The sequence below is a fragment of the Phalacrocorax aristotelis genome, chromosome 8 (genome assembly GCF_949628215.1).
Source record: "Phalacrocorax aristotelis chromosome 8, bGulAri2.1, whole genome shotgun sequence".
Classification (NCBI taxonomy): Eukaryota; Metazoa; Chordata; class Aves; order Suliformes; family Phalacrocoracidae; genus Phalacrocorax; species Phalacrocorax aristotelis.
The window spans coordinates 19,851,186-19,866,632 of NC_134283.1; the positions used below are offsets into that span (position 1 = coordinate 19,851,186).

Sequence of the window (15,447 nt, forward strand, 5' to 3'; positions counted from 1 at the left end):
TTCAGTTAAGTATTTTACTGAATCAGGTCAGGGCCTTACTGTTCCCTCCAGTTCAAGACTTGATATTGCACAGGTCTTGTGAATTGAGTCAGATATCAGGAAACATTACAAAGTCAAATCAATATTTTATAGCCTTCGCACAGATCATATTCTGGAACTCTATTAGCACAGTGCTCTGAACAGAAGGATTTGCAGGAGTTAAAATAATTTACACTAATAAGGCACTGACCCATGCAGTCCCTAATGAGCATTTAGCTTTGGCGATACTTTTTTACCGCTATTGAGCTGCTTGGAGTATTTTCCTTCCCCAGCAGAAAACTCCTACGTCAGATTAAGGACATAAGCAGTAACCTAACCACAAGGCTCAGTTTTGTTCCATGTAAATGCATTCCAATTATATAAACTGCTAAATTAAGAAATTAGGTATTTAAAACAAAGGGGTTATAACAGAACCACAAATACACAAACAAACATCACAGGCATTCTTAATTCCATTTCTTGCCTTGTTTGCTTATTGAAGTGCCATATGTTGCTGCAAGTGCTATGAAAATATCATAAGATCGTAATTATAAGGTTTGTTGAATTATAGAGTAAAGAAGCCACTTATTTACATTTAAATATGAACAGTGGTAATTGAAACGTCACATACTTCTCTGTTCTTGACTCCAGAAAAATATTTATCTACCAACAGCTTGATGTACTTTCAACAATGGCCTGGATTCATGAAAGGGACTGTTACTCACATCACACTCTGCTTTCATTTATTTCTCCCTTCTGATTTATGAATTCAAACAGGGGGTCCTGAAGTGCTTAGGCACTGACACAGCAACGAAGACACTGTGATGCAAACAGGATCGTTACTAAGTTGGCGTTCAATAATTCTTTGACCTGTCAATACGGGAAGCCCTGCAATAGCTTCAGGAAATCAATTTTAAATTGACCTCATTGAACTAATGCAAAACCCAACTGCAGATGCATTTAAACTGATTAGCTCTTGTTAAAGTCCGATAGCAAGCAAACCTGAGGCAGGCTGATGTTGAGTACACACGGAGTTGGTTTACAAGAGTTTAAAATGGAAATTTTGTTAGTTCAATGAGGATCTCACTAAGGGGAAAAAGGCACCTAGAGACAGCCCCAGTGAAGGCACTGCAGTCCTGGACAGATTCTGCTGTGCCAAACTCACAAATGAATGAGACAAATTTTGATCCTCCTTACGACGCTACCAATTGTCAGTAGAACACCTCCAAGAGGTTCAATTCTACTAAATAAGCTGAAAAGAAGAACAAAAGGTCAGACCAGAGGAAAGCAGCTCGCTGTGAGCAGCATGTCACTCAGACCCAGGTAGGGAGCAATGAGTGGTTGGCCCTGGGAAGGCAGAAGCCAGCCTCCCTGCATGCTCACTCCTTAAAGACTTACCATCACCTATCCTGGAAAAGGCTTTCTAGGAAAATTCCTAAGTCAGAAGAACTTGAGCCTAAGCCTTCTCCAAGGAAGGTTAATGTCTCATTGCAGGGAGCTGGAAGCCCTGCTCCCCCTGTGGCACACCCCAAATCCAACATCTGCAGCCATCACAGAGGGCAGGGAGAAGCTTGCAAAACTAGGAGTGGCATCTACTAAAAAAGGTTCCCAGATTATATTTTTCTAGGTCTAAAAATCATAATCTGTCTTGCATAACCTCAAAATACACAAAGATTTTGCAAGTGATTTTTTGCTATTAAATATTGTTCTTATATATTAATAATTCTCATCATGCGTGGACTGGTTTGAGCCTTTCTCGGTCTTTCTCCAAGTGGGCTATTCCACTGCACTGCCTGAAAACCCAAGGGAATTTTTATCAGCTCTGTTTAACAGCCACACACTTCACCACTGAGTTAATGGTAAAGCTTTCAATTAACAGAAGAACTTTTAGGGTAATGCTAAACCTATGAATCTCAGTCACCTGCTCTGCTTCCCTCTACCTTTCCCAAAACACTCCTTGTTTTCTGGTTTAATAATTAAACGTACCAAGGCCTTATTTTGAAGGCTCTGAAAAGAAACTAGGCTGACTGGAGTTTAGTGAGAATGGGTAACATCTGCAGGGAAATATGCAGGAGAAGAAAAAGAACAATGTTTTGGGGCAGTCACAACTTGTATTGAACACTAGCAGAACTCTTTAAAGTCATCACATCAAACACCAGCAGAGATGGGTCTCTGCTGGATTGTGTCACTCAGCCTGCTGGAGAGCACACGCACCACAGTGGCAGGAACGGCCGACACCCGAGAGCGAGGAAAACACCTCCAAAGCAATGGGTCAGTAAACAGCATAATGAAATGTGACAGCAACTTCATTTGTAAAATATACACTAAAGCTATTGGGGCAAAAGTGCTAATAGCAAGGGCAACATTTGCATAATTACACTGACTTTAAGGCTCTGGTTTTAAATTGACCTAACAATGTCTCTCATTGATACAAACCGCAGTCAGCTCTGCTGTTAGGAAACAGCATACTGCCCTGGGCCTTGGCTACTCACCACACTGGATCACACAGCCTTTGACTGCAACAAAACAAAGATTTCCATGGATGGGGTTTTAGGAACACACTAGTGTAACACTGTGCATTAATGGCCAAATCTGGCTTATGAAGAATACTGGGGTCTGTATTTTCTGCGTTTCTTTGATGTCAAAGATCTGCCAGATAACCCTTACTGTTAACCCTTATTCTCTAAGCTCCATTAATACAGCTCTGCTTCATCACTGTACCACACAGATTAGGCTGGAAAAACAAATAAGGGAGAAGTTAACAGCACAAAAGGAGTACAAAAGCAGGCTAAACTGATGCTACCAAGGAAAAAAAAAGAAACTACACCATCCTTCAGCACAGTAGGGACATTCTCCCCACACCAATTTGAACCAGCCCCTGTGGGGTTCGCTCACTATATCCACAAACAATATGTTTTTTACCAGTTTTGGATACTGCTACTGCAGATATAATTTCTATTAATATTAGAGGCTGACTCCATACAGTCTGTATGTGGCATTTAGTCATTCATAAGGGAATTAATATTTATTAAGTAAAACAATATTCATATCATGGTACACATGCAACTGAACTTGCTACTGCCCAGGACTTATTTGTCACACACAACCAAACCACAGGCATACAGGTGACAAAAGAAGGCCATGGTGGTCACAGTGCTACCCAGCCCCAAACCGGTGACCCTCCTCCAGGGAGGGACACACATCCTGCAGACAAGTTGTTTGTGAGCAGGAGCCGCCTGGCTAGGGCCATGGAAGCAGGTTTAATGAGGTTGTGTCCCACCCATGCCCACAGCTGCAATGCTCAAGGCCCCTCAGAGACCCATGTGCAGCCCTGCCTGCTCAGTCCCTCCCTAGCAGACCATATAAGGGAGGCAACTGGTGAAACCACAGTGAAACCCCTAACAGGCTACAAGCAATGGAAGGAGGTTGAATAAATATTTAGGCTCACCAGAAGAGTATGAGTAAAACAATCTATGAGACAATATTTTTATTAATTTTACACAGTAAAACTACAGAAAGTTATGAGAACAAGCAATCCGGACAAGGACCTCGCAGTGAGGCTATTCCAGTGCTGCCAACTGCCCACTGCATATTTAGTCAGGCTTTTTGCAGCTCTGCATACTCCAGGAGGCACTGAGAGTGGATTCACAAGGAACAAGCCTTCATCCATCTTTTAGGGTTCAGCCGTGTGGAAGCCTGTGCTGTCGCGTGCAATTGAAGCTTTGGAGAAGCCGCACCTCCCAGGGTCACCCCAGCACCCCCGGTGAGGCACACAGGCAGACATACCACTCATTGCATCAACGGTTGGTACAACTAACTCGTTTGCTCTCAACAGCCACTGGCACATATACTAATGTCTCCTGTACTGCTACAGATCACTGTTGCTCAACCCCGTCCACCCAAAAACCAGTATATATTTTACAAAGTTGAGAATAGACAAAAAAATTCAGGTTCGGCACGGTAGCTATAGCACTTCCCTGGTAGGTGCTAAAACATCAGACAATAACATCTTCATATTAAACTCTTCCTTTAAAACAATAAACATTGCAGATCCCTACTCCATCTTTGTTACATTCTGTTGATCTTTGCTTCATTGTCCATTCACATATAAAGAATTCATACATGAAAAATGGACCGAGAATAACATCTGTGTGTATCAATATAAAATATAAAATATAAAACCCAGCACATGCTAAGAAGAGAATAAACTCTTCCTAGGCACAATAAATTAATGACTAAAGTAATAAAATTATAATTTAAAAAATCAAATTATATTGTTAAGTGTCTAAATTCCTTTCCAGTAGCTCTGATGAGCAGTCATTATTCTGTTCCACAATAAAGCATGTCACTTCATTGCCCATACAGCCTCCTCATGATACATAAAAGAATCATTTTCTGGAGGTTTCCCCATTATCTCTAGAGAATTTACAACAACTTAAATTTAGCTCCCGTACCTCCTCCAAGAGGACACTCCTGTGTGCCTTAGACAAGTATGGAGGTAACTGCCTACCTCTGCTACTGAGCTACTCTGCAACCTCAAGAGTCCACCTCCCTCTTTGCAGCCCATTTGCCCACCCACATCCCCACTGCCAAGGAATATCCTCAGCAAGTGCTGCCTCTCCCAGAGCACTCCACAGACCCAGCACAAATGTAGCTGGAAGATGCAAGCGCAGCAGAGACACCATCACATTTCTCACCCACCTTGGGCTGTCCTGGTCCTGCAGCCACATTTCAACCTAAACCACCACCCAGCTCCTGCCTCCAACCAGCCTGGCTTCTCCCTCCTGATCCATGTGCAACAAAGGCACTTAACTGAGGCCTTACATGAGCAGGTCGTCCCCCATCCTTAGATGGAGCTGCAATTGCACTCATCTGTGGGCAATCTCCAATTGAACTAGCAGGGAGCAGGGCTGGCTCCTAGACATACCTGTGGCTGCAATCACCCACATCATAGATATATTTTAATATTATTTATAAAATCCACATTATTTATGAAATATGACAAATCCTCCAAAGTATATGTCTGAGGTTTTTACTCAACCCCACTTGGGAGACCAGTAACTCACCCTCCTCCTTCAAACCTCTCTGTTTTTTTCTTTACCAGCACATCTGAAGAGAAGATCTCCACCTGAGAGGTATGTACAACCAAGGAACCCAAATCCCATTTTCAAAAATTAAAGTAGGCCCCTGGCATGCAAATTCAATGGACTTTCAGCAAATCTCACGCCCTTAAATAACCCAGGGAATGCAGCCACCTCCATGACAGGCTTGCTGAAAAAAATTTTCCACAGGCTTTTTTTTTAAAGTTCATTGCTGATTATTACTTCCTAGTAGAAATAATGGAGCCGCCTCATTTTGAAAGTCCATCAGTGAAAACATATACCTTTTTATGAGTTAAACTGTTTGGAATAACTTTTAAAAAACTACTCAACTCCTCTGAAATTTCTTTCATGGAACTGAAGGTTTTTCCTTTATCAAATTATCTGGATTTCTCATGGATTCTGCATTTCTCAAAATCTCGTTGTTTGCTGATTGAAGAGAGAAAGGAAAGTTAGAAAGGACACAATAGAAAAAGGATCAGTAAAGAAAAATATTTTAAATATTAATGAGCAAGGGGGAAACAAAAGCACATTAAAGTCAGATGTAAGAGCTTTTAAATATGTTATTAAAATTGATTTATAAATGAGACTCTTCTTTAACCAAGTGCTTTAGCCTTCACTACTTATTTCCTTCTGCTGTCTCTCCAAGCATTGGTGTCACCATCTAATGCTTATGGCATTAAGGAAAGACCCAGAAAATAATTAGGCTGGCAATAGCTATGGGCTGTTCAAACAGGAGAATGTCATTATATTAAGAATCTCAGAGAATGAGATGAGTTTTCAACTGCTGCAAAACCCCAGACACTTGCAGGATATCTGTCCTGGTAGGGCCAGAGGCTGGGGGCCCTCAGTGGCTGGGACGCAGCCCAGAGCCACCCCACGGGCCTTCACGGGAACTGAGCGAGGCAGAGGGCAGGCAGAGTCAGGAGGAAGAAGGGGCCAGTCAAGTCCACAAATGCTGGCACTCATTATTTACAATGGTGGAAAAAGACATTTCCCATTTCTCTCCTCCTCACCGTCCCACCGCATGGAAATCATGCTCATTGCCAGCACGGCTGTGCACCAGCCCCAGCCGGGCTCTGGGAGATGGCCCACATGCAGGGGAAACCAAAGCAGCATTTCCACGGAAAAGTGCCTGCAGGTTGATGGTGAAGGACTGGAGAAGCCCGCCCCATGCAGCCTGGAGGTGACCCATACCCAGCGTACAGTGTACCACAACCCCCTTCCTTCCTTCTGTACCCTGTCTCCAGTACAAATACGTTACCCCAGAAGCCTGTGTTTTTGGGGCGTATCTTCTAGACTTTTTCAGCTTTGAAAGCATTTCCGGTGGTGCACGACATGACCAGGAGAGCAGACCACAGATTACTGCTGCTGGCACGTCAACACGGAAGCTGCTGCAGCTTCCCGAGCAGCGCGCAGCAGAGGGTGCATCGCAGAACCAGCAATGAGCACTATGTGAAGCCATATGACTCCTCGGTCACATTTTATTAAAGGACACAGTCGCAGATGTGTTTTGCACAAACCGCCCCATTAACATATCCAAAACCGTGGAAATTTTTCTTGAAAGGAATAGATTTGTGCATGACTTTGTGTAAATGGACAAAAAGCGCTAGTGTATGTTTAACAAATTAGTCTCTATTTATTTAATCTTAGTTTAGATATGCAAAATGTTTATTTTAAAGCTGCTATCCATCAAAATCCACAGTAAAATAATAGGTGAAAACTCCAAGCAGAAATATAAAACATCACTGAGAACTATAGATCTCGTACGTTGGATTTTGTGGCGAGAATGGTCCACAAAACTCATTCTGAATGTCCTCACAAGATCCTTTTTATAGCAGGTTATGAATCATCACATGATATCTTTAAATGGATGATCAATACTATATTTTCCCATAAAACGTTTGGTTTGAAATCCGATTTTAAGTGCATTAGAGTTTTTGTGCTCTGAATGAGTGAGTGTCACAATAAATTGTCATCAAATATGAAAGAAATATAGCTTAGATTAATTGCCATATTTATTTATGAGTCTATAAAATACATTGTGAAAGTCCTGGCACATTTTTGGGATACCAGCTTGAACTTTCAAGAAAGTTAAAAGCATTAAACAAGACTGAGGGTAGATTTATTGTTGGAATATTTTTAATTGTAGTTTCATCCAGAAACAGGTATTAGAATGGTTGTGCCCTTAATGGCCATATCTTATGTGTTTTTTCTTTTAAAATTATATACTTTCCATGTTTTTATTGATTTTATGAGATTTATTGCAGATTAGGGCTGCTTGTGTGTGAAATCACAACTGGTCCCAGCTTCCCCAGAGTAGTGGGCTGCAGACGGCCCATCGCCACAGCAGCTCCTCCCCGATGCCCCCCAGCACTCGGTACTGCCTGAAATACTAATGGAAGGAAGGACCAGAGAAAAACCTGAGCTACCTGAAGGAAACCAGCAGAAGAGTCCTCAGCGAAGTCGTTCTGCCCTCACTTCCACAAGTGCAAAATGGAGTTAATTCAGACAGGATTTGGAGGGAGAGTCAAGCTGAGCCCCTTCTTTACTCAGATGTTAACTAATGAAGAGGCTCAAGGCCAACTGATTTGATGGGGCCAGGACTAACTGTCCTGGGTTAAGTACTTTCTGGTTTTGGAATAAGCTATAAACTGATGTGCTGATGACACCAAACTGGGAGGAGCTGTTGACATTCTTGAGGGCAGAGAGGCCGTGCAGAGAGATGTAGACAAATTAGAGAGCTGGGCAATCACCAACCGTATGAAGTTTAACAAGGGCAAGTGCCAGATTTTCCACCTGGGGCACGGCAATCCTGGATATACATACAGCCTGGGGAACAAGAGGCTAGAGAGCAGCTCTGCAGAGAGGGACCTAGGGTTCTGGTCAACAGCAAGTTGAACCTGAGCCAACAGTGTGCCCTGGCATCCAAGAGGGCCAACTGTGTCCTGGGGTGCATCATGGGGAAGAGTGGCTGGAGAGCTGCCTGGAGGAAAAGGACCTGGCAGTGATGGTTGATAGCCAGCTGAACATGACCCAGCAGTGTGCCCAGACGGCCAAGAAGGCCAACAGCATCCTGGCTTTGTATCAGGAACAGTATGGCCAGCAGGAGTAGGGGAGTGATGAGCTCCACCACCCGCTGGGTGAACAACCTTTTCCTAATATCCAGCCTAAACCTCCCCTGGAACATCTTCCTGCCATTCCTCTGGGTCCTGTCCATTGGTCACCAGAGAGAAGAGATCAGCACCTGCCCCTCCTCCTCCCCTTGTGAGGAAGCTGCAGACCACTATGAGGTCTCCCTTCAGTCTCCTCTTCTCCATGCTGAACAAACCAAGTGCCTTTAGCTGCTCCTCATACGGTTTCCCCTTTAAAGCCTTCACCAACTTCATGGCACTTCTCTGAACACTCTCTAGTAGCTTTATATCCTTAACGTACTGTGGTGCCCAAAACTGCACACAGTACTCAAGGTGAGGCTGCACCAGAGCAGGACAATCCCCTCCCTCGACCAGCTGCAATCATAGAATCATTAAGGTTGGAAAAGACATCTAGGAGCATCAATTCCAACCGTCAACCCAGCACTACCATGTCTCCTAAACCATGCCCTGAAGTGCCATGTCTACTCGTCTTTTAAATACCTCCACGGATGGAGACTCAACCACCTCCCTGGGCAGCCTGTGTCAATATTTGACAACCCTTTTGGTGAAGAAGTGTTCCCTAATATCCAACCTAAACATTCCCTGGCGCAGCCTGAGGCCATTTCCTCTCGTCCTATCGCTTCTTACTAGGGAGAAGAGACCGACCCCCGCCTCGCTACAACCTCCTTTCAGGTAGTTGGAGAGCGCGATAAGGTCTCCCCTCAGCCTCTTCTTCTCCAGACTAAACAAGCCCAGCTCCCTCAGCTGCTCCTCATAAGACTTGCTCTCTAGACCCTTCACCAGCTTCTTTGCCCTTCTTTGGATGCGCTCCACCACCTCGGTGTCCTTCTTGTAGTGAGGGGCCCAAAACTGAACACAGTACTTGAGGTGCGGCCTCACCAGTGCTGAGTACAGGGGCACGATCACCTCCCTGCTCCTGCTGGCCACACTATTCCTGATACAAGCCAGGATGCCAGTGGCCTTCTTGGCCACCTGAGCACACTGCTGGCTCATGTTCAGTCGGCTGTCAACTGGCACCCCCAGGTCCTTTTCCTCCAGGCAGCTCTCCAGCCACTCCTCCCCAAGCCTGTAGCGTTGCATGGGGTTGTTGTGACCCAAGTGCAGGACCCGGCACTTGGCCTTGTTGAATCTCATACCGTTGGCTCTGGCCCAATGATCCAGCCTGTCCAGGTCCCTCTGTAGGGCCTTCCTGCCCTCCAGCAGATCAACACTTCCACCCAGCTTGGTGTCATCTGCAGACTTACTGAGGGTGCACTCAATCCCCTCATCCAGATCACCAGTGAAGATACTGAACAGGACTGGCCCCAACACTGAGCCCTGGGGAACACCACTCGTGACTGGCCACCAACCGGATTTGACTCCATTCACCACCACTCTCTGGGCTTGGCCGTCCAGCCAGTTGTTAACCCAGCGCAGAGTGCACTTGTCCAAGCCGTGAGCAGCTGGCTTCTCCAGGAGAATGCTGTGGGAGACAGTGTCAAAGGCCTTACTGAAGTCCAAGTAGACAACGTCCACAGCCTTCCCCTCATCCACTAGGCGGGTCACCTTATCATAGAAGGAGACCAGGTTAACGAGGCAGGACCTCCCTTTCATAAGCCCATGCTGGCTGAGCCCGATCCCCTGGTTGTCCCGCATGTGCTGCATAATGGCATTCAAGATGATCTGCTCCATGACCTTTCCCGGCACCGAGGTCAGGCTGACAGGCCTGTAGTTCCCCAGATCCTCCTTCCGACCCTTCTTGTAGAGGGGCGTCACATTCGCTAGCTTCCGGTCGTCTGGGACCTCCCCAGTTGACCAGGACTGCTGATAAATGATGGAGAGTGCCTTGGCGAGCTCCTCTGCCAGCTCCCTCAGTATCCTCGGGTGGATCCCATCCGGCCCCATGGACTTGTGAACATCGAGGTGAAGGAGCAGGTCGGTGACTGCCACCTCTTCAACAACTGGGACTTCATTCTGCATACTAGCTCCATTTCCCAGCCCAGGGGCCTGACAACCCTGAGGGTGACCAGTCTGACTATTAAAGACTGAGGCAAAGAAAGCATTAAGTACCTCAGCCTTCTCCTCATCTTTCGCAGCAAGGTTACCTTCCACATCCCACAAAGGAGGGAGGTTCTTCCTGACCCTCCTTTTGTCACTGATGTATTTATAAAAACATTTTTTGTTATCTTTAACGGTGGCGGCCAGTTTATGCTCCAGCTGGGCCTTCGCCTTCCTAATCTTTTCCCTGCATAACCTGACAACATCCTTGTAGTCCTCCTGAGTCACCTGCCCCTTCTTCCAAAGGCGGTAAACTCTGCTTTTTTTTCTTGAGTTCCAGCCAAAGCTCCTTATTCAGCCAAGCCGGTCTTCTCCCCCGCCTGCTTGACTTACGGCACACGGGGACAGCCTGCTCCTGCGCCTTTGAGACTTCCTTCTTTAATAACACCCAGCCTTCCTGGACTCCTTTGCCCTTCAGGACTGCCTCCCAAGGGACTCTGTTAACCAGACTCCTTAACAATCCAAAGCCTGCCCTTCTGAAGTTCAGGGTAGCGGTTTTGCTGACCCCCTTCCTTACTTCTCCAAGAATCAAGAACTCTGTCATGTCATGGTCACTGAGCCCAAGACAGCCTCCAACCACCACATCACCCACTAGGCCTTCTCTGTTCATAAACAGCAGGTCTAGTGGGGTCACTGCTGGCTTTGAATCATGGGATAGCAGACTCGTTTGCTGCTGGTACAATGCTGCAGCAGATTCTCCATGATCTGTGTGGCCAGTGACACTTCTCAAAAGAGCTTTGTTTGTCATGTTGTCCTACGGGTGTAACGAATGACCCACTTTTCACTCTGGGGAGCTGTTCTGCAGCTGCACCATCAGGGAGACTCATGCTCCACACGCAGTACAGAGCTCCAGGAAAGGCCTGCTACTGTGAACGCTGCAAGACAGCATCGGCAGGAAGGCGCTGCTAGCAGCGAGTTACCCTCCTGCAGTACGTGGAGCATCAGTTCTCATACTGGCTAAGCATGGTGACCAGGTTGTCCCAGGATAAATCGCAGCCAGTGGCTGCAGAGCTGGGAAGCACATGGTCAGATAAACAAGATTTAACTGGGAAGCATGAATCCCTGGCAGGCTGCTGACTCAGAGTTCCTCACTGTCCAGTTCCTTGAGCACCTTGATTACCACTGCGCCTCACCTGGTTTGCGTAGAGAAAATCTGAGCGTGGTGATGTGTCAGCCCAGGGGCCTGACAACCCCAAGGAACTCACACTTTATAGAATAATCTACAAATAACCCCCAAAAAGCTGGGACAGTAGTGCTGGATTACCCTGACACAGAGCAGTCCTACAAAGAAGTATTTCCTAATTAGCTAAGGTCCGTTTCAGAAGCTGGGTTTAGTGATGGCCCCAGATCCAAGAGAAAATCCCATCCAGGAGCATGGGGAAGATTCACGTCTATTCCAGACGCTTGGCCACCTCCTGGCACCGCATGGTCCAGATGAAAGCCCAGTGTCCAACCATCCTCAACTCCAGGAACACTGAAGCCCAACTGTTGATTTTATAGCCAAATCCTACAACTTAATCACAGCAAACACAATGATGATCTGAGATCCAGCAAATCCATAGGTCATTATAAAAGTGATGATGGGAGCCAAGTGGAGCTGCCAGTCCTTGGAGAAGAGGCAGGAGAGCAAGGTGGCAGGGTCAGGCCACCACAGACGACTGTCAGGAAGAAGCAGCTCACTGTCACGCAAAGGAGCCAATGCAGAAGTGGTGGCTTTGGAATCTCTGTGAAGATTATTCTTACCTTTGTCTGTCTCTCAGTTTCCAGATGAAATTTTAAATGGTTCTCATTTAGCCATCCATCTAAATGAGAGGGTCTAGAGAAGCTAAGTAAAGGCCTACCCATGTATTTCCTCACTTTGCACATACTAAAACCAGAGTGAAATTGTGCAGCTTCTTGGATTAACTAGCTTACATACATAACTTCCCGGAAATCCAGTGACATCTTTTGGATGTTTCCTTTCAGAAGACAAGTGTCTGAAGGCAATCAAAGTTATTCCCGACATATCTCAAAAGTGATCTAAGAAACAAATCTACTTTCAGGTTTAGCCTTCAGCTGACAAGATACTGCACATTATCTCAGCAGTTACACCTCACCCCCTACATCAGGGTATGTCCCATGCTTCACTGTGCCAATTCCCCCCTCTGTCCTGAAGACAGTTCTTTCTATTTTCTGCTTGTGTGTTAAGCAACTAAAATGCTTTATCTTCAGCAAGATATTAATCTTAATATTGTCCTAACTTGTTTTGTCTTTTTCTGTCTCTCGTGCAGAAATCAGTCTTGACAGTGGCCACTGAGATCAGGACAGTAACCAGCAAGCTTCACAATAAACCATCATATACACTATTTTAGTTTGTCAAAACAATTAGTGTTCATTTTGGCTTTATTCAGTTAAATCTGCAGTGACTGATCAGTATAAATTATGTATTATGCTGCCCAGCTGTACTTGTTTATTCATGCATGGACTTGAAGAATTTTCATTTTCTCAGCACAAAAAAGCAACAGCCAAAAAATCCCCCTGTATTCTAAAATATAAAGGCACTTTCTTCTCAGCCAGACTTCTGCTACATGTTTGTGAAGCTGCTTTATTCTTACCCCTCTTAGAACATTATTCTTCCTTTCCTGAACTGATACTTCAACGCTTATTTCAATTAACAGCTAGCTTCATTTGCAGTTACCCTCAGCTGCATTTGCCTTGGTGGGAAACATGCACTGCTACTTTCACCCCTTGCAACTACCTCCCAAACAAAACAATATCAGAGCTAAACCAAATTATGTTGATTTTAAAAGCATCAAAAATCATGTTGTAGGCTGCATTTGAACTCCTGCCTCACTTCAAGAGGAACTGCTTGCAGAAATGTTTAGAGTTAAGTCTCACGCCCCTCTCTTTCAAGAACAAAAGTTTGTGAATCAAGAGAGATCATTCTGCTCCTGTTTATAGTCACACAGTCCTCGCTAGGACAAGCGGGCAAAGGCAGTGTACGCCGTGGGGGTGGGATGATAGGCCCGCATGCAGAGAGAGAGAGGACACAGATTTAGATAAAGGAAGGAGAAAAATTTGCAGTGACCACATACAGCATCAGTTACACTTCTCCAAGACGCGGTGTATGAGCAGAATTGAAATCTGGCTGTTGAAGCTGTTTCCCTGCGATCAAAAGAATGGCAAATTGGACACTCCTTCCCCAAAGCTGCCCTCCACCAAGCCAAGTTCAAGAACCTGTTAACAGAAGGTTTATGCCAATATTTACAAATCACAGAAAGATGTTTCCGCAGCTTTAGTCGCTCAGTGACGGACTGACAGGGCAAATAGTGGCAGTGCTCAGAAGAACACAAAGAGCCAGAGTTTGTGACCTCCTGAGGAGCTGGGGAGCAAGGTAGAACTTGTATCCGTTAATGGGAACGCCACTTAATACCCAGGTTGTAACAGCAATTAAAAGGGTCGCCTGGGTGGTTCTTGGGCACGTATAGAACAAAGTATACTACAGAAACATCGCCATAGTGCAGAGCGCTCTAAGTGGAGAGAGTTGTGTGACAAAAGGCTGTCTCTCAAAGCTGGGCTCAGCTACACCGTACCCGACAGGTAGCAGTTAGCTTTCGCGTTGATTGTGCAGGATAAAGATTAGCAAACGCAATGTTTGCATTGATCTGCGTTACGCCCGTTATAAAAGCGCTTTTGCGCAGTGAATTGTGCCCTGGTTGTGGCGGCCGCTGCGCTCGCCACAGCGGTGACAGGGACGAGAGCCCGGCCCGCAGCCCGCCCGTAGTGCCGGCGGCAGCGCCGGGGGCTCCGAGCACAGGCGGGAGGAGCGCGCAGCTCCCCGTGTTGTTTCTCTCATCAAATAACGTAAGAAATGTTCTGGTGAAAAGACGAAATTCTGCTGAATTAAGTGCTTTCGAACAAGTGGTTTTATTACTTTATAATTAGCATAATTTCCCCCATAGGGATTCTTGCAATTAAATAATTAGCAGTAATGTTACCCAAAGGTGCTCTTTAATGAATTTTTCTTAAGTTATCGCCCCCGTTAAGGTCAACCGAATCGGCTCAGTTTTACACCGCTCCCTCCGCCAGAGTGCGGGCGGTGTCAGAGGGCTGCGGCCGGTCCGCTCCCCCCGGCGGGGCGGGCACGCCTCGGGCGCCGCGCCCCCCCTCCCCGCTCCCCGCCGCCCCGACGGCGCGGCCAGCCCGCCCCGGCCCCAGAGCCGCCGCCCCGCCGCCGCTCTGCCCGCCGGCTCCCGCCACCGCCCCCGCGGGGGGGGGCCGGGGCCGCGCTCCTCTGGGCCCGGCCGGGCCGCGCCGCTCCGGGCCGGGCCGGGTCGCTGCGCACCGCCCACGGCTCGGCAGCGCCACCCGTCGGGGAGCGGGGCGGCGGAGCGGTGCCGCTCAGGCGGGGACCGACACGGGCCCCCCGGGGCTGCCCGCCGCCCTCCCTGAGCACGGCCCCGGCCTGCCCCGGACAAGTGCCGCCGGGCCGGGAAAAGTTGTGGGGTTTCCTTTTTCGTTTTTTCTTCTTTTTTGATTGCCACCGGCAGGATATCGCGCCCGGGAGCGCCGCGGCAGCCCCCACGGCGGGGCGGGGAGGGGGGGACGCAACCCCCATTTACCTCCCGAGGACCTCGCCTCAAAGGCACATTCGCAATATGTAAGTCGGTGGTTAAACGAGGGCATTTCCATTTGTTAATTGGTGCAATTACGGCGGAGCGGTAATGGGCCGGCCGGGCTGCAGGCGGCCATCCATCCCCTCCCCGCTGACCTGCCGCGGCCTCGCCTCCCCCCTCGCCCTCGGTGGGACCATTTCGGGTCCAAGGGAGAAGGTTGATGCCCCGCTCAGCGCTGAGCAGGGAAGGAGGCTTGGGGCTGCCCTCCGGCCGGCTTCCCGGCCCGGGCCCAGCCGTGCCGCGCACACCGTGCGTGGCGAGGTCCGACCGGCTCCCGCGGCTCCGGGCCCCCGCGGGGGGCAGGGGAGCCAAGGCGCGCGGGGGAGCACAACTTCTCGGCTCGATTGCAAACGCGGTGGGGTGTTGTACAGCCCTGAGGGGGGGGGCTGGGGGCAGCGGGAAGGGCCGGGGGCTCCGCGAGGCGGGCACTGCCGCCGCCCTCCCTACAGCCGGAGGGGCACGCTGCTGATGCCGTGATTCCCC

The 15,447-nt window shown here is 47.7% G+C and overlaps 1 long non-coding RNA gene across 1 annotated transcript; it reads left to right on the top strand.

Moving 5' to 3' along the window:
* The first annotated feature begins 2,021 nt into the window (after window positions 1–2,021).
* On the top strand, window positions 2,022–12,762 carry LOC142060746 (uncharacterized). The gene is made up of 3 exons (XR_012661906.1): window positions 2,022–2,289; window positions 5,123–5,153; window positions 12,580–12,762. It is a non-coding gene; the product is annotated as an uncharacterized LOC142060746 (long non-coding RNA).
* The last annotated feature ends 2,685 nt before the right edge of the window (window positions 12,763–15,447 follow it).